Below are 26,526 nucleotides of genomic sequence, written 5' to 3' on the forward strand. Positions count from 1 at the left end.
CCCCACCTCGTATGGTTCCTTTGTTGCTTGGGGCAGAGCCCGTGGTGCCCAGGGCTGGTGTGTCTGCAGAGCTGGGCAGTTCAGCTGCCAGTTTTACAGCTGAACTTCTAGTTAGGATTTCACATCGCCTTGTTTGGTGTCAGAGCGCTCAGCCAAACCTGGTGTTCAGCCAGAACAGATGGAGATGGGTAACTGTAAAGCTGTAGGAATTAAAGAAAACAAAAGAAAGACCTCAGGCCTATCCAGCAGTTAGCATTAGAGAAGACTAAAATTTTAACTGGAAAATGGGGAATTGGCTTAAAGAGCAAGTGTTCCTGGTGTGCACCTTTTTGAGTTTTTAGGTGAGGTGGGTTTTTTTGGGGGGATGGGAAGCTGTGTGTTCTTTTAAAGTTTACATAAGATATGTAGCTTATTTTTGTGATATTGTAGCAAGGATCTTCAAGTGATTAGATTTAGCCTGCTTAATAGGGTGTTTTACTTACTACATTTACATTTGACTATGACATTTTGCATAGCATAATGAGCCATCTTAATAGCACCTAAGTGCTGGACTATAAATGATAAAAAGAAGTGTTTCTTGTATTTTCAGCATAAAACAAAAATGAACGGTGTGAGCTCACTTTGTTTTACTTGAATAGGGTGTTCAGAACTTCCTACAAAACTTTTTTCCTAACTTGTGACTTAAGTTTCAAGTTATACCTCCCTACTTACACTGAATTTAATCATGGAGGTAAGAAGAGAGATAAAACTCACATTTTGTGTACCCACTAGTTCTGTTCTGGAAGTTGAATAAATAGGCTGAGAATTGAATGAATCACTACAAATCTCACACTTTATACTGGTGAAGAGGAAAAGCAGCCTAGATGTGTGTGTTTGTACTGCAGTTTCCAAGATGCTGCAGCTAACATTGGGCTGAAGGGGGAGGGTGTCAAAACATAGGAAAAGTATTTTCCAAAAATATCCAGCAGTTCCAAACCTGAGTGTGGTTTTTTTAGCACAATTATGACAGTACAAGCAGCTGACTTGATTTACTGACTCTCAAGGGCAAGAACTTAATTTGACACACAATTTGAGTCTGTTTCTTTAAGGAGCAAACTTCATAATTTTATCGTGCAATTAAGAAATTCTTTTATAATTTGTAGTACAATACAACTACAGCATCTAGATGCTAGTATTAGGAAGATAAATCCTGCTGCTTCATTAACTATACATCATAAAGCCAGTGCACCTTCATTTTGTGTTATGAAATATTTTCAAGTCAGTATGTTTTCATGATTTCCAGTATGTGGCACTAATACTCAAGGCAGAGTTCGTTGAGGAGGAAGAATTAATTGCAGATGGGAAAAGTGGTTCAGAAAATTTGGAGATACCATGCCAGAGGTTCTTAATTTAATTCCTTCTTGTACTTTATTTTGCAGTGATGATTCCTTGTATTCATGTGATAAGTGACACTTCAAGCCAGATCCTGCTCTCTGCACGGCAGCTGCTTGTGACTGATCTGCAAGTCAGAAACCAACACAACATTCTGCTGCTTTAGCTTTCGTCAATATTTCTTCCACACAAGAACATGCCCTGGAAATCATGTTGGTATCTAAAAACTATCAGGATTTGATAGCCATAAGGAACAAAACCAAATCCATGCAATTCATAAGAAGTCTGGAGTATAAGGGGAAGGAAATACAGACTGACAACTCTCTAGGTCCTACTTTTGTCTTCCTTGTACTGTTCCTGGCATTTTCATCAGTGGAGAGTGTGCAGAGCATCATCACTGTGGTTTGACAGGGTTTGCAGTGCCTTTGCTTTGCAGCAGGTGGATAACCCTACACTGGTCATGCACAAGAGAAATAGAGTTGAGGCATCTGCTTTCAGCAGAGTCCAGCCTGACTTACAGAGCTGCAAATTCCAGATTGTTTCAGTGAACTCCTGCGCATCAACCTATGTTTGCATAAGAGCAGATTAATCTTTCCGTAATGAACCCAAATACTTGGGGGTCATTTTATAATTTTGCTTAGTTTTATATAAAATCAAGGTAGATAGAAACAACAACTGTGTTTTATTTAGGTTCCCATATTGGTACAAATGGCCATAATGTCATGGCAGGAGTTGTGGATGTAGGTGTAGCACAAACCATGTGCTTTTCATGGAGATATCACATACTGATTTACTGTATGTGACATTATATGGTAACTCTAGAGCTAGACACTGACATAAATTGTCCATGGGAATAAAGAGAAGAATCATTTAAAAGTGAGGCATGAACCAAGACATCAAATGATGATGCTAACTCATAAGCAAAAATTATTTCCATCAGTGGTAATCTGGAGAAACAGAGGTATCCTAATTTTTGCTTTGAGATTTTTAAACTTCATTGTTTCAAGCAAGTGCATTCACCTTTTGGTAACATGAAGCAATGTAGAAAGTAATGTACATGTCAAGCCAAAGCTGAACAGAATGATTTTTTGTTTCTCAACAAGCTGCACTTCCCCATGGGGTGGCTGATGCCCTGTTGCTTTTGAGCTGTGCCATACAACTGCCAGCCAGTCTCCCAGACTGAAGTGCCAGCAGACTGGCTGTGACAATGGCTTATTCATCATGTCTGGGTTCCTCCTTTTTTCTTCATTGCAAAATGCATGTTAAAGGTTTTATTTTTCCTATTTTAGATGAGTTTTAAATGTTAATGTGGACTAGGAAGGCATCTGTAGATGAAAAAGCAAAATAATCATTAGTACTCACTTAAGAACTTTGTATGACCTCTCAGCTTTCCCTTTTCTTTGGTAAAGTACTTGGGTGCTTTGTCAATTTAAATGCTTCCCTTCCTCACAGGGATGCTGAGTATTAATGTGCTATCATTCTCCTGCAGAAAATGAACAAGAACAGAAATTTAATGCTGAGCCTCACTGAGGAGCCTCAACATTGGCACAATGACTTTTAGGTTCTTTTCTCATACCAAAGTCCAAGTACTGAATTCTGTTTCATATAAAATGTACTAAAGACAGACACACAAACCTGGATAACCACTGTAGAGGCTGTTTGGTCTTGGCAGTTGAAAATTCTGAGGAAAGGAGATGTGTCTGAAATCTCTCTGGGACTCCAACAAGGCAGTCCTGAGGCTGTATGTTCCAGAATCTTCTTTTGGAGCTGATGTCTGTGAAAACCCATGGCTCACTCTTATTGTAGAGCGTGACTGAAGGAAAAGGTGATGGTTCTTGCCACTAATACACAGTCAACTTTCCCTCCCCAGTGGATGGCCTGACTAGGTTTCAGAGAGCATGCTGAGATTCCATCTGACTGGCTGGAATAATAGTGACTAGGATATGCTGGAGAATAGGGGGAAAAGCCACGGAACAACAGAACTACTTTATAGTTCTGTACTGTAAGTGGTTCCTGGGAAACCAAATTAGAGGCCTCCAGACCCTTTCATTGTTTAGATCAGGCAGAGTAAGGAATCACAGAGCCAGATTTGATCAGCAGTGTACAGCACTACTTCCCTGGAACTGCTTCTGATGTAATTGGTCTTCTGGGCTGAGCTGGCCCTGGCCAGAGCTGAAGTGTGCCTGTATTGCCCTTCTCAAATGAGTCTCTTGTGCACATATGTCTCACTTGGCTCAGATCTGGCAGAACTCACTGTTTCAGGCTTAGTGCTCGGTCTGTAGTCGCTTTGGATTCTTGCAGGGCTTATTTGCTTGGCAGCTGGGCCAGCCCTGACCTGGCTCACTACCTCTCATCTGCAGAAACAAAGCTCCTTACAGCTGGGAACCAGCTTAGCCTGGCAAACAGCAGATCTTTGTGTCAGCTGAGCCCTGCCATTAGTGAGGGCATTGATCCCCTGCGCTTCCCACTGTGGCATTGGCAATTTGGTTATAAGAGCTGGGCAGGTAGCATGGAGCACTGATCTACTTCCTGGGCAGATGCAGCATGGCAAGGTTCAAATCCCTATTCCCAGCTTTCCTGGAGGTGCTGGGATGCATTTTCCAAATGCCTCAGTAGCATTTTCAAACTGTGGTGCCACGCAGCTCAGAACCATGGCTCTGTGCAGAGGTGAGGAATCCAAAAGGGAGCTTCCTCTTCCAAGAGAAAAGAGCCCAAGGCCTGTTCTAGCAGACTCTGTGGGTGAAATGAGGCAGTGTGGGGAGCAGAGCTGTAAGGGTGTGCTCACCACTGCTCTGTCACACCTAGTGACACCTTTTGTGTCACCTTTCTGGAGTACCATCAGGCTTGGAATCTGTCTGGTTTAGAAAGCTCTTTGCACTTGGCATCAGGAAATGTTTGTTGTGCAGGGGAGGTTTTGGTGTAGCCACATCTGTCCTGTGTGCTCTGCCACCAGGAGAGGGCACAGGCAAGGCAGGGGCAGAGACACTGGCAGTCCACATAGTGCTGCAAGGTTTGGAATACAAAACCTTGTATTGTAGAGCAGCATTGCTCTACACCTTGTGGGAGAGCAGCATTATTTCTGCTGGGCTTCAAAAACCAAAGTATTGGCTTGGGGGTTTAGATTTATGTATTACTGTATCACCAAATATATATGTATATAGCTGTAAATTAAATTATTAAACAGCAATGAGGAAAAACAACAGTGTATTTGCTGGATATTTGCAAAGTGGTTGTTGCTTCTTTCTTGAATTCATTCAGATTGTTACTGTGAAAAGTAGGTACTCTGTCATCCAAAATGAGCATGTAGAGCGATGCAATTGCATTGCAGCAAGAAGTCTGATAAGGAAAGGGTTTGTTTCTATTAAGAATTACCAATTTATAGAGGGAAGCTTCGAATTGCAGTGCTTTATCTGAATATTTATTCACAAAAGATCTGTATCATAGGGCAGTCATGCTACAACTGTTCAAAAGTGTCAGCTGCTGAATTACAGCATCAGCACACATCTGTATTACTATGCATTACTATTATTATTATTACTTTAAAAAGTATTGGGATGGTATATATATCTTTGCATTTGTTGATGTTGATTGATTGATGATTATTTGAAATTGCTTGAACAGATACATTCCTGGCATTTTTTTATAATCAATGTAAGAATTGTGACTTTTATATCACATGCACATTTGCAATCATTTTTTCTTCTGATTATGTGGTTATCTTGGAGACTGATTCTTCTCTCTCACCACACTGACACAGTGTCTTTTAGTACAGCAAAATTGTGTGCATCAGGCCCAAGACATCTTCCATGCAAGTGAAGTGGAGAGGAATTAGTGTTTCCAAGTGTAATCAGAAAAAATGTGGTACAGTGGAGAATCTGATTAGATCTGATCCATCAGATGATGGATTTTCCTTGAGTCCTGATTTGTGAGCTTACATGTCTAGGTAGTCTTCATTATTTACTCCTATATATGAGAATTAGGTGTGGCATAGAGAATCCTGGCTAGGAGGGTGGTCAGGAATGTTCTTTCTCACAGGGCATAAACAGCATATAAGAGCACCACTCCATGAAAATCTTGGTATTTTGTATTTATTAATTGCTTAATTTCTTTGAGCAATCAAGAAAAATAGAGATAGAAAACGGATAGAAAATATTACAATAGGGAGAGTTGATGTAAACAAGTCTCAGATATTTTTAAACCAGTGTTTTTAGGAAACTGGGCTCATGCTACCTTTTTGATTGCTTCCACAGATGATAAGGTTGCAGCATAAACTGTGTTATATTAGCTGGCAACAGATCATCCATGTAGAGCACAGACTGCATGAGTATCTTTATCCTAGTAAAAGCTTTGATCAGAAATTTTTGCTTTTTTGAGACACACAAAAGAATCTAAACACGAAAAACAACTGGAGGAAGCCAGGCCTTTTAAGCTGTATTTCCCAGAAGCTGCTTATTTTCAATGGCTTGCTTAGATCTGCCTTAATCAAAGCTGCAGACACAGTTTCTCCACGTGTGTACGAGTGCTTTCAGGCTCACCAGTGCCAGCAGGGAGAGCCAGTCCTGGGCCCCTCAGATCTGCTGCTTACTACGAGTTGTGGTGCAAGCTGTGAAGATCCCGAGGCTGCAGCACCTCTCAGGACTGTGCTTTGGGTGGCTGATGGTCAATCTGAACCAGCAGTCCTGAGAGTGAGTCAGCAAAGACTCTGCCGGTGTCACCTGCACGTGGGACCTTGCCCCCATCCTGTGTTGGAATGGTTGGATTTGCTGTTGTCCTTTCTGGTCAGAACTGCTCCAGTGTTCTGCCCCAGCATTCCCCATCACAGTGGTTGTCACCCCCAGGAGTATTTTAGCACAGGGTTTATAGAGTCAGCAGAGGTGGATCTGGGTTGCTGGATGACAAACGCAGGAACTGAGAAAAATACAGTCAGAGAAAGAATTCCTGGGGTTGGATGCATCTGTGTTAAAATGCAGACTGTGTCTGTGGATTTGATTAAAATGGGGCAGTAAAGGATACTGCTTTACAGCACTGTGTTCCTGTTCAGATGTTTGCATTTTCTGAAAGTTAGTACTTTCTATTCCTTAGTTTATCTCACTGAATTTTGCTGTGATAATGTTCCCAGATAAAGCTAAATTGGGGGAAAGCCAGAGAATGCTGAAAGGCTGTCATTTCTCCTCCTAAGGAATGTTGTTATCTTTCAGCATGAACACCCCTGACATCAGCTGGTCTTGCTGCAATATTGCTAATGGAGAAGGGGAAGGACACTAATAATGGGTTTGGCATCATCTGGCGAGGCACACGTCTGTCCTTCCTCGAGAAGGACAGAGAAGGAAAAGGAATGTATTGTCCTTACTCAACAGGGTATTGTTCAGAATCATATCCATAGCCTGGGAAACAAAAATCATCGTTCTCCCCTTTGATGTTTACATGAGGTGACAGTGTAAGGGCTTTTGGAGAGATAATATGTCTGATAAGCTTGGGATTTTTTCAGTAACTCTGTGGCATAAAGGACATCGGGCCTGCTAAAACCTGAGCTCATTTTTTTCCAGCTAAAAAACTTATTGCAGTAGACACACCTAAGAGAAAAGACAGAATTTGGAAAGTATAGAGAAGGTGTGATTGTCCTTTACACCAGGTCACTATAGGTATAGTTAAGTGAATGGATTCTGCAACAGGATGCATTTCACCAGCATTTAAATGGTTGAGCCAGAAAAATGCTGAAAACTTTTAATTCCCACTCACTGGAGTGAGCTGATCATTTTCTGTGATGAATCACTTAAAATCAGCAATAATTTAATTATTGAGTGATTCCCATCTCCAGTCTTTTTTAACATACTGATGAATTTTTAATTTCATTTGCTAATGTGTTGGCAGATTATAGCAGTGTATAGAAAGGTCTTTTAGGACTGGCAACCCTATTTTCCTTTGTGCCTCTTCCTAAGACTCCATGAAAAACTTTGTTTCCTGACTGCAGGTTTGCACCAATGTCTTCCCCATCTCCCCACTCATTGACTGGATTTATCCCTGTTGTGCTGCCCAGAACATTCACATGGGTCAATCTCACATGCTCAGACAAAGGCAAGTTGTCAGGCCTGGAAATGATCTGAAAATATGAAAACACAAACACAGGAATCTCTGTGAAATCTGTGTTGCAAAAACACAAAAAAGTTTTTGTATATTTCAGTACTTTTGGTCTTACATCTACTAACATTTCATACAAGATATTTCCATGACAGACCACATTTGTTCTTACAAAAGCAACTTTGGAAACACCAGTGTGTTTAGTTTAGTTTTGGTAATGAGTGGAAGATTAGTGGAAAGTTTGTAGTTGGATCTAAATTTCTGCAGAGAGTAATTGTAAAAAAAATGGGAAGCTTAGATTTGGGCCATCAGGGAGAAGATTTATGGGAACATAGAGCTTTCATTGGCCATACACAAATGGCTAAACTTTGCTTTCTGTGGTTTCTAAACACAAAGTAATCCTTGTCCTCCTGTCAGGAAAAAGATGTAATATCAGAGGTAATGTTATACTGAGATTTCAGTTTGCTCAGACCAAGATATTTGTCAATTACAACCCAGCAGAACATTTGCTAGAATGATGTTGCCAGAGTTTAAATACAGTAATTTCACGACCATAAGGCGCACCGGACTATAAGGCGCACCCCCCGGGAGCCGGCACATTTTGCAACTTTGTAGATCAGATAAGGCGCACCGGTCTATAAGGCGCACCGGGTTTTTTTTTTGCAGCGAGGCTCCGCCCCCAGCTCCTCCCGCACGCTTGCTGGCCGAGGCCCCGCCTCAATCCGGCAGCCATTGGCTCCCGGGCCTGCCTGTACCCGGCAGGGCCGGGCTATGCCCACCGCCGCTCCGTGCAGCATCCCCAGGGCCCCGCTGTTCTGGGAGTTCCCTGGCGCTCCGGGTGACCCAATGCCGGCAGGCTTGCCCCGTGCCGCCGCTGCCCCGATTCCAGCTGCTTGCCCCCTCCCCGCGTGGCAGCCGCTCCGATTCTGGCGATTTTCCCCCTCTCCGCATGGCGGCCGCCGTGCTTCTGGGGGCTTTCGCCCCCCCCGCGCGGCGGCCGCCGTGTTTCCGGGGGCTTTCGGCCCCCCCGCGCGGCGGCCGCCGTGTTTCCGGGGGCTTTCGCCCCCCCCGCGCAGCGGCCGCCGTGATTCCGGGGGCTTTCGCCCCCCCCGCGCGGCGGCCGCCGTGTTTCCGGGGGCTTTCGCCCCCCCCGCGCGGCGGCCGCCGTGTTTCCGGGGGCTTTCGCCCCCCCCGCGCAGCGGCCGCCGTGATTCCGGGGGCTTTCGCCCCCCCCGCGCGGCGGCCGCCGTGTTTCCGGGGGCTTTCGCCCCGCCCGCGCGGCGACCGCCATGATTCCGGGGGCTTTCGCCCCCCCCCGCGCGGCGGCCGCCGTGTTTCCGGGGGCTTTTGCCCCCCCCCGCGCAGCAGCCGCCGTGCTTCTGGGGGTTTTCGCCCCACCCGCGCGGCGACCGCCGTGATTCCGGGGGCTTTCGCCCCCCCCGCGCGGCGGCCGCCGTGTTTCCGGGGGCTTTCGCCCCCCCCGCGCAGCAGCCGATCCGATCCCTGCGGCTTTCGCCCCCCCCCCCGCAGCAGCCGATCCGATCCCTGCGGCTTTAACACCCCCCGCAAGGGAGCCGTCCCAATGTCGGCGGGCCGGCCCCGCGCGGGGGCGGCCCCGAAGCCGGCGGGGAGGCCCCGATACCGGCGGGTCCGCCCCGCGCGGGGGCGGCCCCGAAGCCGGCGGGTCCGCCCCGCGCGGGGGCGGCCCCGATGCCGGCGGGGAGGCCCCGATACCGGCGGGGGCGGCCCCGATACCGGCGGGTCCGCCCCGCGCGGGGGCGGCCCCGAAGCCGGCGGGTCCGCCCCGCGCGGGGGCGGCCCCGATGCCGGCGGGACGGCCCGCGCGGGGGCGGCCCCGAAGCCGGCGCGTCCGCCCCGCGCGGGGGCGGCCCCGAAGGCGGCGGGGAGGCCCCGATACCAGTGGGTCCGCCCCGCGCGGGGGCGGCCCCGAAGCCGGCGGGGAGGCCCCGATACCGGCGGGTCCGCCCCGCGCGGGGGCGGCCCCGATGCCAGCGGGGGCGGCCCCGATACCGGCGGGTCCGCCCCGCGCGGGGACGGCCCCGATGCCGGCGGGGGCGGCCCCGATACCGGCGGGTCCGCCCCGCGCGGGGGCGGCCCCGAAGCCGGCGGGGAGGCCCCGATACCAGCGGGTCCGCCCCGCGCGGGGGCGGCCCCGAAGCCGGCGGGGAGGTCCCGATACCGGCGGGTCCGCCCCGCGCGGGGGCGGCCCCGATGCCGGCGGGGGCGGCCCCGATACCGGCGGGTCCGCCCCGCGCGGGGGCGGCCCCGAAGCCGGCGGGTCCGCCCCGCGCGGGGGCAGCCCCGATGCCGGCGGGGAGGCCCCGATACCGGCGGGGGCGGCCCCGATACCGGCGGGTCCGCCCCGCGCGGGGGCGGCCCCGATGCCGGCGGGACGGCCCGCGCGGGGGCGGCCCCGAAGCCGGCGGGTCCGCCCCGCGCGGGGGCGGCCCCGAAGCCGGCGGGGAGGCCCCGATACCAGCGGGTCCGCCCCGCGCGGGGGCGGCCCCGAAGCCGGCGGGGAGGCCCCGATACCGGCGGGTCCGCCCCGCGCGGGGGCGGCCCCGATGCCAGCGGGGGCGGCCCCGATACCGGCGGGTCCGCCCCGCGCGGGGACGGCCCCGATGCCGGCGGGGGCGGCCCCGATACCGGCGGGTCCGCCCCGCGCGGGGGCGGCCCCGAAGCCGGCGGGGAGGCCCCGATACCAGCGGGTCCGCCCCGCGCGGGGGCGGCCCCGAAGCCGGCGGGGAGGTCCCGATACCGGCGGGTCCGCCCCGCGCGGGGGCGGCCCCGATGCCGGCGGGGGCGGCCCCGATACCGGCGGGTCCGCCCCGCGCGGGGGCGGCCCCGAAGCCGGCGGGTCCGCCCCGCGCGGGGGCAGCCCCGATGCCGGCGGGGAGGCCCCGATACCGGCGGGGGCGGCCCCGATACCGGCGGGTCCGCCCCGCGCGGGGGCGGCCCCGATGCCGGCGGGACGGCCCGCGCGGGGGCGGCCCCGAAGCCGGCGGGTCCGCCCCGCGCGGGGGCGGCCCCGAAGCCGGCGGGGAGGCCCCGATACCAGCGGGTCCGCCCCGCGCGGGGGCGGCCCCGAAGCCGGCGGGGAGGCCCCGATACCGGCGGGTCCGCCCCGCGCGGGGGCGGCCCCGATGCCGACGGGCTCTCACTTCCGGGGTGGCAAATGTTGCAACTTTGTAGATCAGATAAGGCGCACCGGACTATAAGGCGCACTTCCGGTTTTGGGGGGAGATTTTAGTCAAAAGGGTGCGCCTTATAGTCGTGAAATTACTGTAATTAAAATATAGTTGTCTTCAGCAAATAAATAAAGTACACCTAATGGGGCATTATGGAATATCCTTGATGTTCATTACTTCTTTGGTCATAAAACTCAGTCATTGCCAATGGCTCATTCAGGCTTTTTGGAAAATTGTCATGATACAAGTGTAGCATCTTCCTCCTGATTGCAATGGAGTAGTAGATTTGGAAAATAATAAAAATATGAATTTCAGTGAGTGCTAACCTTTGCTCAATAAAGCTGTAACTAATTGAATTTAGGCAGCCAGGGACAGAAATATCCTCATGGAAGCTGCTGGTTACTTCCATTTCAATTCAGGTTTGGAGTGGGGCAGAGTTCAAATACATCTAATGTGTTTTCATCAGTTCAACAGGAAACTCAGTTGTCATGGTAGAGCCATTTCCATCCAACTTTTACATAATAGCTAAGTGGTTAGAGCAGCCACCTCACCTCACTTACTTCTTTAGTTCTCATTTCAGAGAATTGAGCCCTTTCCTTTAGGTTATAAAATGATCTGAGTGCTAATGCTCTCCAGTATGCTCTTGGAAAGTTGGTTTTTTGTGCATTTAGGAATCCAGAAATCCTGAGGTCTAAAGATGAGCGAGGAGAAGGATGTCTGATCCTGGGCTGTAGTTGGGAACACATGCAAGCAGAGGTGGAAGATGCTTTTCTTGGGTTTTGTACCCATAATTCCTTCAGTTTCACTAAATTGTAGAATGATGCAGATGCTAAACAATCTCAAAAGCAGATTTCCTTTTTATCTTACTTGTGCTTTTTAAAATCTAATTGTGGAAGAAGAAGCCACACCCAAATTCATCTTGCTCTGTGACAGACAGATCATAGTATGATCAAATTCACTGTGATCATTCTGTGCAAAAATAGCAGAATGCTTTTTATTTTGTACCCTGGTGTTTGGCTACAGCTACATCTTCTTTAGGCATAATTATCAGTAACACTAAATAAAACTACTAATGCTTTTAATGACATAAACATGGGAAATCTTGTACAATTTGTACAAATCAATTGTTAGGGAAAAGTGGGGGTATGAGACATAAAGGGAATAAATATAATAATAGGTAACTTTATGTAGCAAAAATTAAGGTGAAAAGGAATAATGAAAAATACATTCACCCTTGTCTGAATATGACTCTGAGCTATTTCAATGGGAAATTTTAACAGAAAAAAAAGAAAATAAACCCAGTGTCTGAATTATTAAAATAATCAACCCCCCAATTTGCTTCAATTAAATACTTAGAGATGCTCCCAATGTTTTGATTAAGAAAAAAATTAGAAAGTTTCTTATTCACCTCAGCAGGCAGCTCTGCAAAATGGAAGGTCCCTGTGCTCCTCTGAAGCCATTTAATGCATATGTGAGCATGGATTCCCAGAACTATCTATAATGCATATAGTGCTTTCTGCTCTCAGTGGCTTTTTTTTCCCACTCTCTTTACGTCATTTGCCATTTGTGAGGGTTGCCAGGGTAATGACCAATCATCCCTGGAGAGATGCCTGCTAGTAAGGACAACATAGGCTTTCTCTTTTTTGGTATTCTGCAGTATGTATTTGAGAGCTATTCTAGCATCGAGATTGCAGAACTTTTGTTTAGTTAGCAGGGAGGGAAAGTTTACAGAGTATGAAATAACAGCTTACAACTATTGAGGTAAGTGAGGATTTTTCTGTTTGATTAACTGTCCTGTCTGGATTTATTCAAAACATTGAGCATCATTACTTTTTGTTCTTGTTGTTGTTGTTGTTGTTGTTGTAGTACATGTTGCTGACCTTGAAATTGGAGAGATTTTACCTAATGTGAGCAATGAAATCTTAGCAGTGCTGCATGTACAGGAGGGCAGGATTTTATTCTCTTTGTAATTATGAACCCACAGCCTCTCTCAGCACTACAATCACCCTATACATCCACTCATCCCCAAAATATTTTTGCAAGAATTAATTAAAAATAAGAAACCCACGGAGTGTTGTAATGCAGATTTCAGAACATGAGGTGTGGTTGCCTCTCAGGCAAATGGGAAGTTCTGAATACTCTTCATTGTCTGTATGTATATATTAGGCCACATCAGCTGGGAACTGAAAATCTAGAAAGGAATCCTGTCCCATAGGATGCTGATGATGTTGAATGTTATTTTTAATTATTGTCTGTTGATAGCCATTTGCAGGCTCACAGGTCCTTGTCTCATTGACATGGACAATGAGAAAATTGAGTCTTCAGGCTGCAAACTTTTTGTCTGGCACTGGGATCAGTAGTGTAAACTGGTGGTGGCCATTGCCTCACAGAATGGGCCCAGAATTTTTTTCTTTTGCCTGAAAGGGCACCTAAAAAATACATGAGAAAGGAGGCAAAAAAAAAAAATCTATTCAGATGTTCCTAATGACCTCAGAAGTTTCTGTGAAGTGTTGATGTGGAATCTGGGTTATGACAGATGTGACTGAAGTGGTTGGTTTGGGATGGTTTCATTTGTTTTTTGCTGTTGTTGTTTTAAATGACCCCCCTTAGAATTACTCTGTCCCAGTTCCTTGTTTGTGTGATGGCTTCCTTGGAGAGAAGGACAAATGATGAGGTGTTTGTATTGTTTTTCTGTAGAATTGCCAGTATATCAAAGTTCAAATTAGTAACTGTCTCATGAGAATTACTGTTTGCTGCTTACTACATGTGCACCTACACATGTGCTTCACATCCTGGCAATCTCACCTGTCCTGATGGCCATGGTATATATAAACCAGAATAAAGCATATATTTATTGTACTCTATTTTCTGCTTACTGCAAATACATACAGAGTGTAATTTTGGCTCACACTTTTCCCCAGTAGAAAAATATATCGGTGCGCTTAATTTAGCGTGGTAAATTGCTAAATTTTAGATGTTGTTGTGTTCAGATGTGTTTATGATAGCTTTGCATTATCAAAACAACTGGAGTGCAGCAGTGAGTAGGGATGTGTATATGTGAGAGAGAATTCAGAGTGACAATTTTAAAGAGATGAAAATGATCTTTTCATCAGGCTGTTGAGAAAATATGTTTGTTCAGAAAGTTTCCCCCTTCTAAAAATCGTTACTGTTTTTTGATATCTTTGTGCTGGGCATCACTTTTAAAAAGTTTAGGATATGAATAATATTAAATGCTTCCACTGTAGAGGAAAAAAATCAGTAAACTCAAAGAAAATTTATTGTTTTCTAATGTTTATCAGCATTCCATATGATTCTACTATTTATAGTAATCTGGGAAGCAGAACCTCAAAATGATAGTTTTGCATTATTCTAGGTCGTGTCTTTTGACAAAGAAACAACATGATGACATTTAGATGAGGCAGGTAATTAGGAAAGTAGGTTTTCAAATGAGGGATTCAGAGGTAAACCTTCCTGGAGAAGATGGTGGGTAACAAGCCTCTGTCTTTATCTTCCTGTCCATCTTTTCCCTGTCCACTTCACCATCTCTCTCTCCAACTTGAAAATGCTCCGTAGCTGTATTGTGCAAAGAATAGCATTTACTTCCAGACAGTGAGACAGAGAGAGGGAAGCTGCAAGGAGGAAAAGGGAATGAGCCTGCACTGTGAACTGCTCACACTACAACTGCCAGTAATTAGGGCAAGGTATCTGTGGCCCTGAGGAGAGGAATAATTAACAGCACAAACTGATCCACTGATAAGAGTCAGACTTCAGACCAGGATGGGAAGGTATGGCACAGGCTGAAAAACAAGGATGCTCTTGAAAGGGGGAACATGTCAGGATGGCAAAAGAGAAGCCAAAAGGAGAAGTCTCTCTAGGAGAGGAGATAAAGGCTGGGTAAATTCAAGAATGTCTAAAAACATTCAGGAGTCCAAATTCCTCATCCCTTGAGAAACTGAAGGCAAAAAATAAATGAAGGTGAATAATCATCGAGTGAACAATAGATTCTAAACATAGTGTGTGACAAAGCAAATTACTATTGATAACAGGATTAGTGCTATCTCTGCACTGGACAGCTCAGCCTGAACTGTGGCCTTTGCTGCTGGAGGTCAGTTCTCCTGACCTGATGGATTATTTTATCTGGTAGACGTCATCTATCCATGATCTGGCATAGATTACTTTTTTGGTTGGTTGATTTGTTAGTTTTTTTAATGAACAGTATCTCTCTGGATCTATATCTCACAGGAATACTGTGAGTTTTAATTTGTGACTGTAGTTGTTAATGAGACCACCAGATGAAAAGTTTACTAATTTATTTTTATCAAACTAAAGCCATATGGTTGGAATCCAGGCTGTTATTTCATTACCTGGACTGTCCACTATGAGTAAGCATAGCTCTGTTACTTCTGGGATCTGGTGATGTAAGTCCAAAACTCTGGTGTGAAATCATGGTACGTGTGTATTCAGAGCATTAGAGAATAATTTAATTGCATGAACTTAGTTGAAGTGGCCCCAGAAGGCACAGACTAGTTGCAACATAAATATCTGGTTTTAAACTGTCAGTTACTGGCATTTTTTGAAAAAAAGAGTGGTGAAAATGTGTTTTATCATCCAAAGCTGCAATTCAGGAACACGACAAAGGCATGCAGAAGGAAAATTACTGCTTCTCAACCAGCAATATGCATAGTCAGGAAAGGCTGAAATTTGGAAAGTATTACAGCATTTCCAATGTTTCTTTTAAAGTGTGTGGCAAGGTTCACTTTGAGCAAGTAATTAGAGAGAAAATGTCTTGTGGTTTAAAACAGAAGTGGTTGATAGATGATGGGCATTTTAGAGCACTTTGCTAAAAGCTTCCAATTTATAATATGAGTCCTATTTTCAAAGTATTTAACTTTGCACATCCATGGGCTCCTAGTTCCAAAGAGAGATGCTTTTGGACATTACATCACTAATTGCTGAATTGTTACATAGTTGCTGTGTGATGCCAGACAAAGTTCATTCAACACTTCAGGGCTTGTTTCTTCCCCTATGTAAGATGGGGATTAGTAGTATTTACCTTATAAGACCGTGGGTGTTCCTGTTATTCTTTGTGCAGTTTTTGAGTAGCCATGTTGTTCAAGGCCTAGTTACTTAGGTATGCAAAGTATTGCAGCACACAGCCCTCTGAGACCCCCCATCCTGTTTTTCTGTTGGAGTTACAAGGTCAAGCTGAAATAATCCCCATGATTATAAGAGCTTGTATGAAAAACTTTCCTGGAGAGCAACATCTGTTAACTGGTGGTAATAGTGATTCAAAGGAGCTCTTTGGGAAGAGAATTCAGTCTGTCTCACATGAACAGGATGACTCAGTAATTCACATTGGGAAAGAGAAACATTCTGCAGGCCTCACAAATGTGATTCTGGAGACTCATTACATGCATTATTGTGTGCTCTCGTGAAGCTCCTGACACAGCGCAATGCGAACGCTTTCTGGCAGCCACGGCCCTGTCTCCAGCAGCAGGAGTGATCCCAAACCATCCTCAGTGCCAGGCTGCACACAAACCCTCCTTCCTCTGCCACTCCTCAGGGGCAGCACGTGTGGCTCTCATTTCTCACAGCTGGGGATAAAGCAGAGTTAGGGTGTGACAGCACAGGACAATAGAAACTGTTCTGTAGGTGACAAGGCTGTGCCACACACCCACCCATGTACTGGTAAGTCATGAACAGCTCTGACTACAGCTGGGGTCACTTGTCCAGAGAAGTTACATTCCTCCCATGGGCTCTGGACATGCCCATCAAATTTAATGAGGATTTAATTGTATTTAATTTAAATTTATTTAAATTTATTTTACCTAAAACGTGAGCCAAATTCAGCCCCCATCCATCCAAGTGCCCTTCACGTGAGAGCAGCCTCATATTTTCGGCTGGATAAGTGACCAGGTAGCCTGGCAGAGCTGGTGGGATTGGGGACTGACACCCCACACCTGACCTTCCTGTGCCTGCTCCAGCCCTGTCTGCTTTCACAGAGGCTTCTGAGCAAACATTGCCCTGGACAGCTGGAAGTACTCTTAGATGCCATGTAGTAACATTATGTAAAAAGCTCAGGACCTGAAATATTTACAGTTTAATTGACTGCAATTCCTATTGACTTCTATGGGTGTTTTATTCAATTAGGGACTGCAGAGTTTACATCATTGCCTCTGGCTTCCATCATTGCAAATATTATTGATGCTTGTAAAGCTTTTGGGGATCTTTCAGGCTTTTAGTCCACAAAGTGACTAATGTGAAAGTCTTGCTCGGGGGTAAGAGGAGTACTTATATCCATCTCATCTTTCATTTACTTATTCCTGAGTCTCTCTGTGCTATTCCTTTGGGAATGCTCATGTGAAATCTGCAATTTAACAAAGAGGGGGAAAGCAGAGTTTTCTCAATACAGCGAGATTCAAGTTTCACTTTGAACATTGAAAGTGCACCTTTCTTATTTTCTTGCCTAAAAGGTAAAAGTGAATCTAATTAATTTTAATCTCATAAAATGACGAAATTAAGGCAGAGTAAATTTAGAATGAATATTGAGGAAAATTAACAGTTTCCCAGGGGTGAGCATGAATACAGGGACTGGAATTTAAAACTATGCAGATGGGAGCACCAGAAATTCTGACAAAAAGAACTAAAACTGGTGAGAAGGATCAGGGTGGCTTGAAAGAATTTTTACCTTTCTAATCTGCATGTATTGTAAACCACTGTTGGAGTTACTATGTGAGTAGCACAAGCAGGGCCTGTGTGGTTTAATTATGACCTCTGAGCCTCTGACTGCAGTAGGAATATGGATAATACAGAAATCCTTATGCTGACTCTGTGTTAGGCCTGGAGAGAAAAGGGATACAGCTTCTCCTCCTTTTCATTCAGTGCTTTGGGGAAAAGTGGTGAGTAAACCATTTCACATAGACTGTGTGCAATTTCATTTCATAATTCAAACAGCAATGAAACATCTAAAAATATATATATATTTGTATATTTATATATATGTGTGTGTATGTAAGTAAATGAAAATGAAAGATGGCACAAGCAGTTTTAGGACATGTGGTGGAAATCTGATTGCATTTCAGACAATATTCTTACTACAGATCTTCCCAGAAAAATCTGCAGGAAGAGCTAGGAAAAGTCACACATATATAACATGCGTAGTTTTAGATCTGTTTTAGAAAAATTGGAGAAATGTATCTGTGGCAAAATTGATACAATTCCCAGGTAAAACCCTGACTTGCTTTAATTCTGTTGTGGTAGGTGAAGTGAAATTGGACATAAAAATAAAGGGAGCCTCCTTATAGAAGGCTATTTTCTTTTTTTCTTTTTCTTTTTTTTTTTTTTTTCGGCAGAGAACACAATAAATGTTATCTGTCAGGGAAAGAAGCAGGCTATTTAAATTCAGGCAGCACAGCATCCTCAGTCAGAAGGGCTATTTTTAACTTCAGATGTAGCTTAATTTAGAAACTGAGAAGTCCAAGTTGTTTTTTTTTTTTCCCACTTCTCCAACTGGAGATTTTTTATAATGATTGTAGATACCCTTGTGTGCTGATGCTGAATAGAATAAGAAATACATTATCCTGAGCTTCAAGGTCATGGAAATGCACATCTAAACAAAGCAGCTTTGTGGAAATATTGGCATACACGTGTAAACACAGAGACCAGATGAGATCGATGCACTGTTTCCTAAGCATAAGGGCCACTTGGGCAATTCTCCAGCAGCTAGCAGAGAATTCTTATATCCATTTATGCAAGATCTTACCCAGATCTGTATTATTTTGTGTAGGAAGTGCTGTAATTGCATATAGTTCTATAGAATGTGTGATAAAGAGAGTGTAAATTCCAGTGGTTTCTAAGGCAGAAATATTTATGAGAAATCTGGCAGTGATTTCCTGCATTGATTTTTCTGAGCCAGCTTCTTGTATTTGGCTTTGTTTGCAAGTTAATCACAAGAATTGAGAAGCTCATTTCGTTATAGAAGATATTCAGAATTAAGAATTGCAGATTTGACTCTATTAAGTGATTACAGGCTTTTTAATGTATTCACATTCAGAATATGAAAAAATCCTCTTGCAAATGGAAGTACTTCCAAGATGGCTTGTTGCAAACACTCTTCTTGCATAATTGCATACTCTGTGTCACTCAGCATTCATCGAGTGAATTGCAATAGCATTTCAGCATAAAGCTCAATTCAAGCTGGATTTTATAGTTTACCTGTTCAAGCTCAGCCAGAAGAGATTCTGAAAGCTCTTCCAGTTGCATAACAATAACAAGGAGTGGAGAGACATGTGCCATTGCGACAGGAATAATGGGGATATTAATAAGCTGAATGTGACATGGGAAAGTTGGCTCTATTTCTGAGCATAGTGACACCTTCACCATTAACTCCTGAGCACACGCAACTTCGTACAGTCCCTGAAATTTTGCTTGAAGGGTTGAGCATTTGTGCACATACAGAAAAGAGAACTTTTTCTGTAGTCACCTAAAATCCTGCAATTATATGTGAAAGCTTCTGCTGCCATTTATTCTTTAACTTATGACAGTTAAAATTAGAGGCTTTCATTCCATTGTTTTTATACACTGGGTAGTGTGATGTAATGTAGAAAGAACATCGTAAAACAGGTTAGAAATGTAGAGTTATAATCATTAATGTTCAGTGGAGGCTAAAAGGAAATATTTAGAGGCTGGACTTCTTCTGAATTGCCTACTTTGGATAGGAATTCTTTCATCTTCCTCTGAAAGATTTGTTTTTGAGGAATGCTCCTTTCCCTGGCTACATTCTATGTGGAGGGAATATGGGAGTTAGCACAGAAGCTGTTAGAGCCATTAGACCCTGCTGTGGGGTTTCCTTAATTCTCTGCTGGCCACACAAACCTGAGTGAAGGCTGAATTTAGTCTCTGGGAGGCATTTTAGCGGTGCTATCAGACCAGGAAATTCAGACTGTGACGCACGGTTTGGATTGGGAATGTGAATTCACAGCCCTTTCTTAAAGAGGCTTTTCTTTATAGCAAAGCAGATATATTGCAGCAGTATTTGCTGACGTGTTTCAGCTTTCAAAAGAGAATGTGTTTTTCTCGTCAAAGACTTGATCTGAAGCTTGCAGCAAAGGAAGCATTCAGCACATACACTTTCTTGTTTTAGGTATGTTGGTGTGCTATCAAGAGGCAGGATTCAGTTTGCCTGTTAAAGAAGTTTAAAAAAAGACTAAAAACCATCCAAAAGGAGCAGGGGGGTTGTCAAGAAAAAGCTGAAATTTTCCAGAACTGAGGGCAATATTCTTGGTCTTACAGAAATACAGGGTATACTCAAATTTCTGAACGGCATTATAAAATCTAATCAGCTCGACAATAAAACTGTCCATTTGTTTCTGCTTTGTTTTCATTCAGTTTGTAGTACAGAGGAAAAAAACTGGTGTGAAAGCACATAGTAATTATATTTTTGAGCATTCAGACTCTTAAAGAGCAAATTTCTTTGAAGAAATATGGTAACACACAGATGATGAGGTGTTTCAAGTAAAGCTCAGATTTGTCACAGGGCAGCACTAAAGTACTCAGTGACATAAAAGGAGGTTGTAGCAAGGTGGGTGTTGGCCTCTTCTCCCAAATAAGTGATAGTAAAAGAGGAAATGGCCTCAAGTTGCACCAGGGGAGGTTTAAACTGGATATTAGGAAGAGTTTGTTCATGGAAATGATTGTCAAGTGCTGGCACAGGTGCCCAGGGCAGTGGATGAGTCACTACCCCTGGAGGAATTTAAAAGATGTGTAGAGGTGGCATGGGGGACATGGGATAGTGGTGGGCTTGGCAAAGTTAAGGTTGGTAAGTTAAATGTTGGACTCAATGATCTTAGAGGTCTTTTCCAACCTAAATGATAATAATTGGTTTTTATTTAGCAGTTTTCATCCACTGGTATCAATGTGTTTTATAATGAAGGTCAAACACATGCATAATGTACTGACTCTTCCATAAGAATTTTACTATAATTTTCCTGTTCAAAAAGTTTAAGCCAGTCTTCTGAGTCACTTGTTACAGGAAAATGTATCAATGTGTTCTGTGTCCACAGTAGGAAGGACAAGCAGTAGACTGGAGATTTTTATTAATCAGTGTACTGTCTTCTCAGAAATGGGAAATGATTTTATCAAAGTGTGACAAATTACAAGAAGTAAATAAATTTATATTCATGTGAAATACAGGAGACTTACAGTCACTGTGTGTCTATAAAAATGCAGTGTGCTATTCCTGTATAAGGATTTCCACAAATCAGGATGAAAGCAGTCCACAAACATACATAGGCATCATCATCCCATGCTCTTTCATCTTGGAGGAGATGGTCACAGACCAGGAACTAAAAATAGTCAAATTTAAGAGCGCATGCTCTCAGGAAGGGATCAAAGACTCAGATGCTGATCAGGCATGCAAACAACCAGAAGTATCAGAGCAGGAAGAGTGTGGTTGAACCAGTTACTGCTCTGATAAAATCTCCTACTTTAGCTTCAGCCAGTTTTGTGATAGAAACAGAAATGGGGTCTGTGCATCGCACTTTTAACCAAGTCAGAGACTTTCCTACCTAGACATGGCAGGTTGTTTCTCCAATCAGGGTTAACATTCATAAAAGCCCCTGGTAAAATCATAACTTGAGTTGTTTAGTTCAATAACATCTCTGAAAAACAGAGCAAGGTTCATAACTAAACCAAGAGTGATAGTTTTGTGCCATATCTGATTTAATAAAAAAGCAGTATTTACTTGAAAAGGAAGATGTGTAAAATTCGGCTTTTCATTAAAACTGATACTTTTTAAACTAAAAAAGAATTTTTTAAAATTTCTTGTTAAAAATACAGTTTTCAATTTAATTGCTGAAAATTTTGCATCCAGGGCCTAGCTTTGGAAGTTGTTTGCAGCTGACTTGCAGCACTATTAACACTTCTCATGTTTCTCTGTTGCACTTGTCTTGTTTAATACCAGACAAGGAGCCGTGTGGGTGACAGCTCTATACCAACAAATCCTGACAGACAGATGCTATGATTTGATCCTGATATTCACTGTATGTTTTACTTAGTGCTGCAACCAGGAATTTAAAATATAAGCACGTGCTTTTTTCCTTAATATATGTCCATAAAAAAGCCTGATCTGGTGCAACATAATACTAATAGGGAGCTATTTTTAGACCAAATGAAGCAGGGGAACAATGACAATAATATGTTTCATGGTACAAGAAAGCTGACATTGGCTGACATTCATCACCAGATCTTGCATCAGCATTCACCATCCCTAAATAAAGCAGTAAGAAGAAACTTCCTCCTCCTATTAAGTGGCCCTTTATACAGAAGAGATGAAATTCAGCTGATAATGCCACCAGGAAGTGTGTGCAATATGTACAATCCAGCTGACAGTGTAAATACTCAATCCTTGAGGCAGCTGTGGCAGGGGCACCTCCTGTGGCTGAGCACTGGGTCAGGTGCAAGGGGGGAATCCTGGAGCCAGGGAAATCCCTGGAAGAGCAGAGAGCTCTGGCAGCTCTGGAGAGCAGCCCTGGGAGATGGCAGCTGTGCTGGGAGCACGAGTGACCAGGAATGCTGTGGACAGGGATGGAGGGGACACTTTGCAGAGCAGGGCACTGCTCATAGGGCCCCAGCCCAGGGACTGCTCTGGGTCTCACACAGTGATGGGCACTCACCCCGCAGCTGAAACCTCTGTTCCTTCCTTATGAAGTTCAACAAGGACAAATTTACACTCTTGCACCTGGGAGAAAATAATCCAGGGTGAGCTTCCTCCACTTATCCAGCAACTAATACCCCATAGGAGGTACTTCTTGAATTTGGAAGTGAAGGTGGTGAGCACAAGAACTGTGAGCTGGCTAAAGTTCTATTCCAAAAAACGTGGCAAGGCTGGAGAAATGTTGCTAGTGGTGTTTCTCTGGGGTTAGTCTTGGGAGCTGTTCTATTTAATATATTTACCAGTGTGGTGAGGTGAAATTCCTGGGTAAGACACATTGGGAGGCATTGCCAAGGTTGAGGAAGACAGAGCTGATGTTCAAAAAGGATCAGGCTATTCTACCAGCTTGCTGGTGATGTCGTATAAATAAGTCTCACACAGTACAAACCATATGCTCTGTGTTCAATAATAACCTCACCTGTAACCTGGGGCTTTGTGAACTGGAAGTAGCAGAGGTGGAAACAACCTGAGTGCACTGATCAGTGGAAGGATGAATGTGATAAAACACTGGAATTTAATTGGGGTAGAAAACATAATGCAGTCCTGGAAGGTGAGAGGTTTTTAAAAGTTTGAAGGAAATATTGATATCATCTTACAAGGAATGCTAACTTCTCTAGAGTATTTATACAGTTGGGTGTAGCTATTTTAACTTAAACTGTGAGAAGTGTAAAGAAGAACTATAGGATGAGCAAGGGAATGGAGCTTCATCTTTCGAAGGGAAATTAGAAATGCCTCATGCACCCAACCAAATGGAGATTTCTAGAGTGATGAATCATTGAATACACTGGGAGCAAATACTGGTGAGTGGAAAGGTTCAGTGTCCGTGATCACTCAGCCTCTCTGCTGAGATCACTAACAAGGTGCCATTCGTTGCCTGTTCAGTAGCATTCTTTGTGATGTGGACAGTGGACAGGTGCTAATTCCAAAAGTGCACAAAACTTTTGCATGTGACACTGACAGGAGGATGGCCAGTAAGGCTGTGCTTTTATTAGTACTGCAAAAAGTACTCGGCAGCCTCAAAAAGCAAGTACCATTTTTCAAATCTTGACTGCAGATTTCTCATGAGAGAAAGAGATTTCTTTAATTGAGATGACCTTCCTGCTGTTTGGTGTGTTTGAGCTGGGCTGTGGTGGTGTCAGTCCCTTAGCCCTGCCTAAGGAGCCAGCTCACTGTGCTGAGCTCTGGGTTTGACTTGGGAGAGCTCTGTAAGTGCGGAGTGTGCTGACATCATGGTCCCGAGGGTGGCAGCTATTAGCTGCTAAGAATAGTTACAGGCAAACACAGAATAGAAAAATCAAATGTCTGCTTAAACCACCAGTGGATGGGAGGCAGAGAGCTTGAGCTCAGCTGAGGGGCTTTCTGTTTAAATGCGAGGGCAACAACATTGGGCATCATCCTGGTGCAGGTGATGCTTTAGGATTCATGAGCTGGGAGAGCCCACAGAGACAAGTTCATCCCTGGTGCAATTCCAGAACTGTCATGGTAAGTGAGCTTTTTATGTCTGTTTCCCACTGTTTAGGTTATCTGATCTGAGTGATCTGTGTTTTGCAGTCCTTACTGTAGCTATGGGATCCATGAGAGCCATGTCAGCGTTAGTGCCGGTATAATCACAGTTCTTTTAGAAGATAAAACACAAAGCAATACTAATTTTGCAAAATGAAGTGTTCAAGGTTAAGAAATAATGTACATGGAGGCATAGATGGTGCCTCCAGTCTCCAAGCTCAGGAAAGTATCCTGCTCATCCTGTGTTTTGGGGCTATTTGGCATAAATGTTACCATCCTTAGGCCTTGATTACAGATTTATGAGCTAAGACAGGCTTGAAGACAGAGGTCACATTTTCAGGTTTTAACTTCTAATTTTGTAATGAAAACTTTTGTTTAATGTTTCTGTGGTATTATTAGGGTGTTTCAGATATTAAACTGTTCCAAATTAAAGTTGATGGAATTAAAAGAAAGCACACATAAATGAAAGTTAAGATTACACAGGACTGGGTGTCTCACAACCTTTGAAAACCTCATCTTGGCTTTTTCATATTAATTAGGCCATGGACAGAAATATTCAACTAGGTTTATCAGTTCTCTTAGGAGATCTTCTAATCTGAGCTCCTCCTAACAATATTTTTTACACTTCTTAACTCAGTGTATAAAGGCAGGCAGGGGTAGAAATATGAAACTGTGACTCTCCCAGACAAACACCGGAGATTCTCATGCCAAGTTACAAATGGGCCTGAAGCTCTCTTGGCCAAAGTATCATCTCTGTCTCACCCCTTTGTACTCGCCCACACCAGCCTCACGGTGATTCAAAACCATCAGAAATCACTTGGAACTATCACTTGTCCCCTTAGCAGGAGAACAACCTGTTCTCCCTCCAAACCTGGCACCCTGGCCCCATCCTCTCTGCTTTTTCAGCCAGAGCACAGCAAACCCCACGAGTCTGCTGGTCCTGCAGAGCCTGACTCCCGTCTGTGCCAGCCCCTTGAAGGAGCCTTCCCAGGGGGAATGAGGATGGATGGATGTGCTGCAGCAGCACGTCAGAGTGTGCTAATGAAGCAACAGATCCACTACAGTATTTAGCCATTTTGCAATTACAGGAACTTTGTGAAGTATAAAATAGTTGAATTTTACCCTGTGCTTAGCCTGTGAAAGATGAGGTCTCTAAAAGATACTCCCATCCTATCATTATTTCTGTGCGCTGATTCATCTATGTTCAAATTTGTTTGGAACTAGGATTTGAGTCTGCCCTATTGCTTAACAGTTTTTTTGTAAATCAGTTTGCTAATTGTTGTGGATAAAGATTAAGAATCCCTGGGTATTCTGCTTGCAGGGTGTGATATGTAAAGTAGAAGTTTTTCTTGCAGATCAAAAGGCAGGACTGACGTAGGAATTATTGTCTAAAATTACATTGTTATGTAGGAATTCAGACAGTGATTTTGATAGTCCCTTTTGTCCCTTAAAAATGAGAATTTATGACTCAAAAGGTACTATGCTGTCAGTCAGAAAATTTTTCCATTATATTGAATCTTATTTTTAATGGTGTAATATCCTGCTCTTTTAGGTGCAAGTGTGGTGTTTTGAATGCAAACTGATTTACAGTCATTTTCTTCAGTCTGTGAAACAGGCATCAAAAAAAAAAAAAAAAGAAAAAAATAAGATGTAAGAAATTTATATACAGTGCTAGTGTCCAGAGGGGAAAAATAAAATTTTTTAAAAACCAACAAACTGAAGAATTTTTCCTCATTCAAAGGGTTTGTGAATTTTACTTTTTTAGGAAGAGGAATATGTTTAGGTGACTCTTACCTGAAGGAGCAGCATCTTTAAAGAGAATTATAATATGAAATAGAAATACAGGGAAGCTTTTATGAAATAAAGTGCATATGGCTCTTAGCATGTGGCCAACTTCTTGTTTAGAAAGATTTCCTGCTGCATTCATTTTCCCTGCTGTATCCCCCGAGGGCTGAACGTCGCTATCTCCTGCAGACAATGCAGCAACGCCCTGGTTTTGTACTGGGGAATGATTTTTACATTCACAAGCTGTTTCAGTGTTCCAGAGCATTGCATTGTTCTAGCATGGATTTATCTGAATTTTCTCATGAAAAGATGATTCTCTCTGGTCTGGGGGATGCCATCAGGAATAAAGGCACACAGAGCAGATCTTGTGGCAGACTCCGTGTCTGCTTGATGCTGTCCTTGATGGCCTTGACACCAATTATAATATCAGTAGGGTAAAATAGCCTTTGCAAAAAGTGATTTCTGTTGGAATGTTGACAAAGTAGTGGTGCTTTTACTTCTTCTACAGGTGGTGACACTCTCTTGCATGTTCTGTTTTTTCAAGGTTAAATACAGAGGTGTACAAAACACTCCCAGCAAGAGGTAGAAGTACCTGAGCCTTGCGGCTTCTGACTTCAGCTGAGCAGTCAGACCCCTGGTCCTTTGCTTTTTTGTGTGCAAATGGACCTGCCATGTATGGAAATTGAAGCAGTGCAGAAAACAAAACTGGGAAAATGTTTGTGAATGGATCTACTTGATTTTTACAGGAAATATAAGAACGGTGGACCTAAACAATCAACAGAATTAGGGTAAAAGTCTGTGTAAAACCCCTGTGGAAGTACATATTAATCAGTTTTACATGTCCCAAACTCTTTCCCATTGAAATGACAA

At 44.2% G+C, this 26,526-nt stretch overlaps 1 protein-coding gene across 2 annotated transcripts in view; it reads left to right on the plus strand.

Annotated features, from left to right (window-relative positions):
- Positions 1-12,334: 12,334 nt before the first annotated feature.
- Positions 12,335-26,526, plus strand: part of GNB4 (G protein subunit beta 4) — a 54,530-nt gene continuing 40,338 nt past the window's right edge. The window contains exon 1 of one of the 2 annotated variants that reach the window (XM_033068982.1): positions 12,335-12,419. The gene's annotated coding sequence lies outside the window, so the exon portion shown is untranslated. Of the gene's footprint in view, positions 12,420-23,727; positions 23,851-26,526 lie in introns of those variants that run through there. The other variant, XM_033068986.2, reaches the window with a different exon arrangement.

This window comes from Catharus ustulatus, chromosome 10 (assembly GCF_009819885.2).
Source record: "Catharus ustulatus isolate bCatUst1 chromosome 10, bCatUst1.pri.v2, whole genome shotgun sequence".
Classification (NCBI taxonomy): domain Eukaryota; kingdom Metazoa; phylum Chordata; class Aves; order Passeriformes; family Turdidae; genus Catharus; species Catharus ustulatus.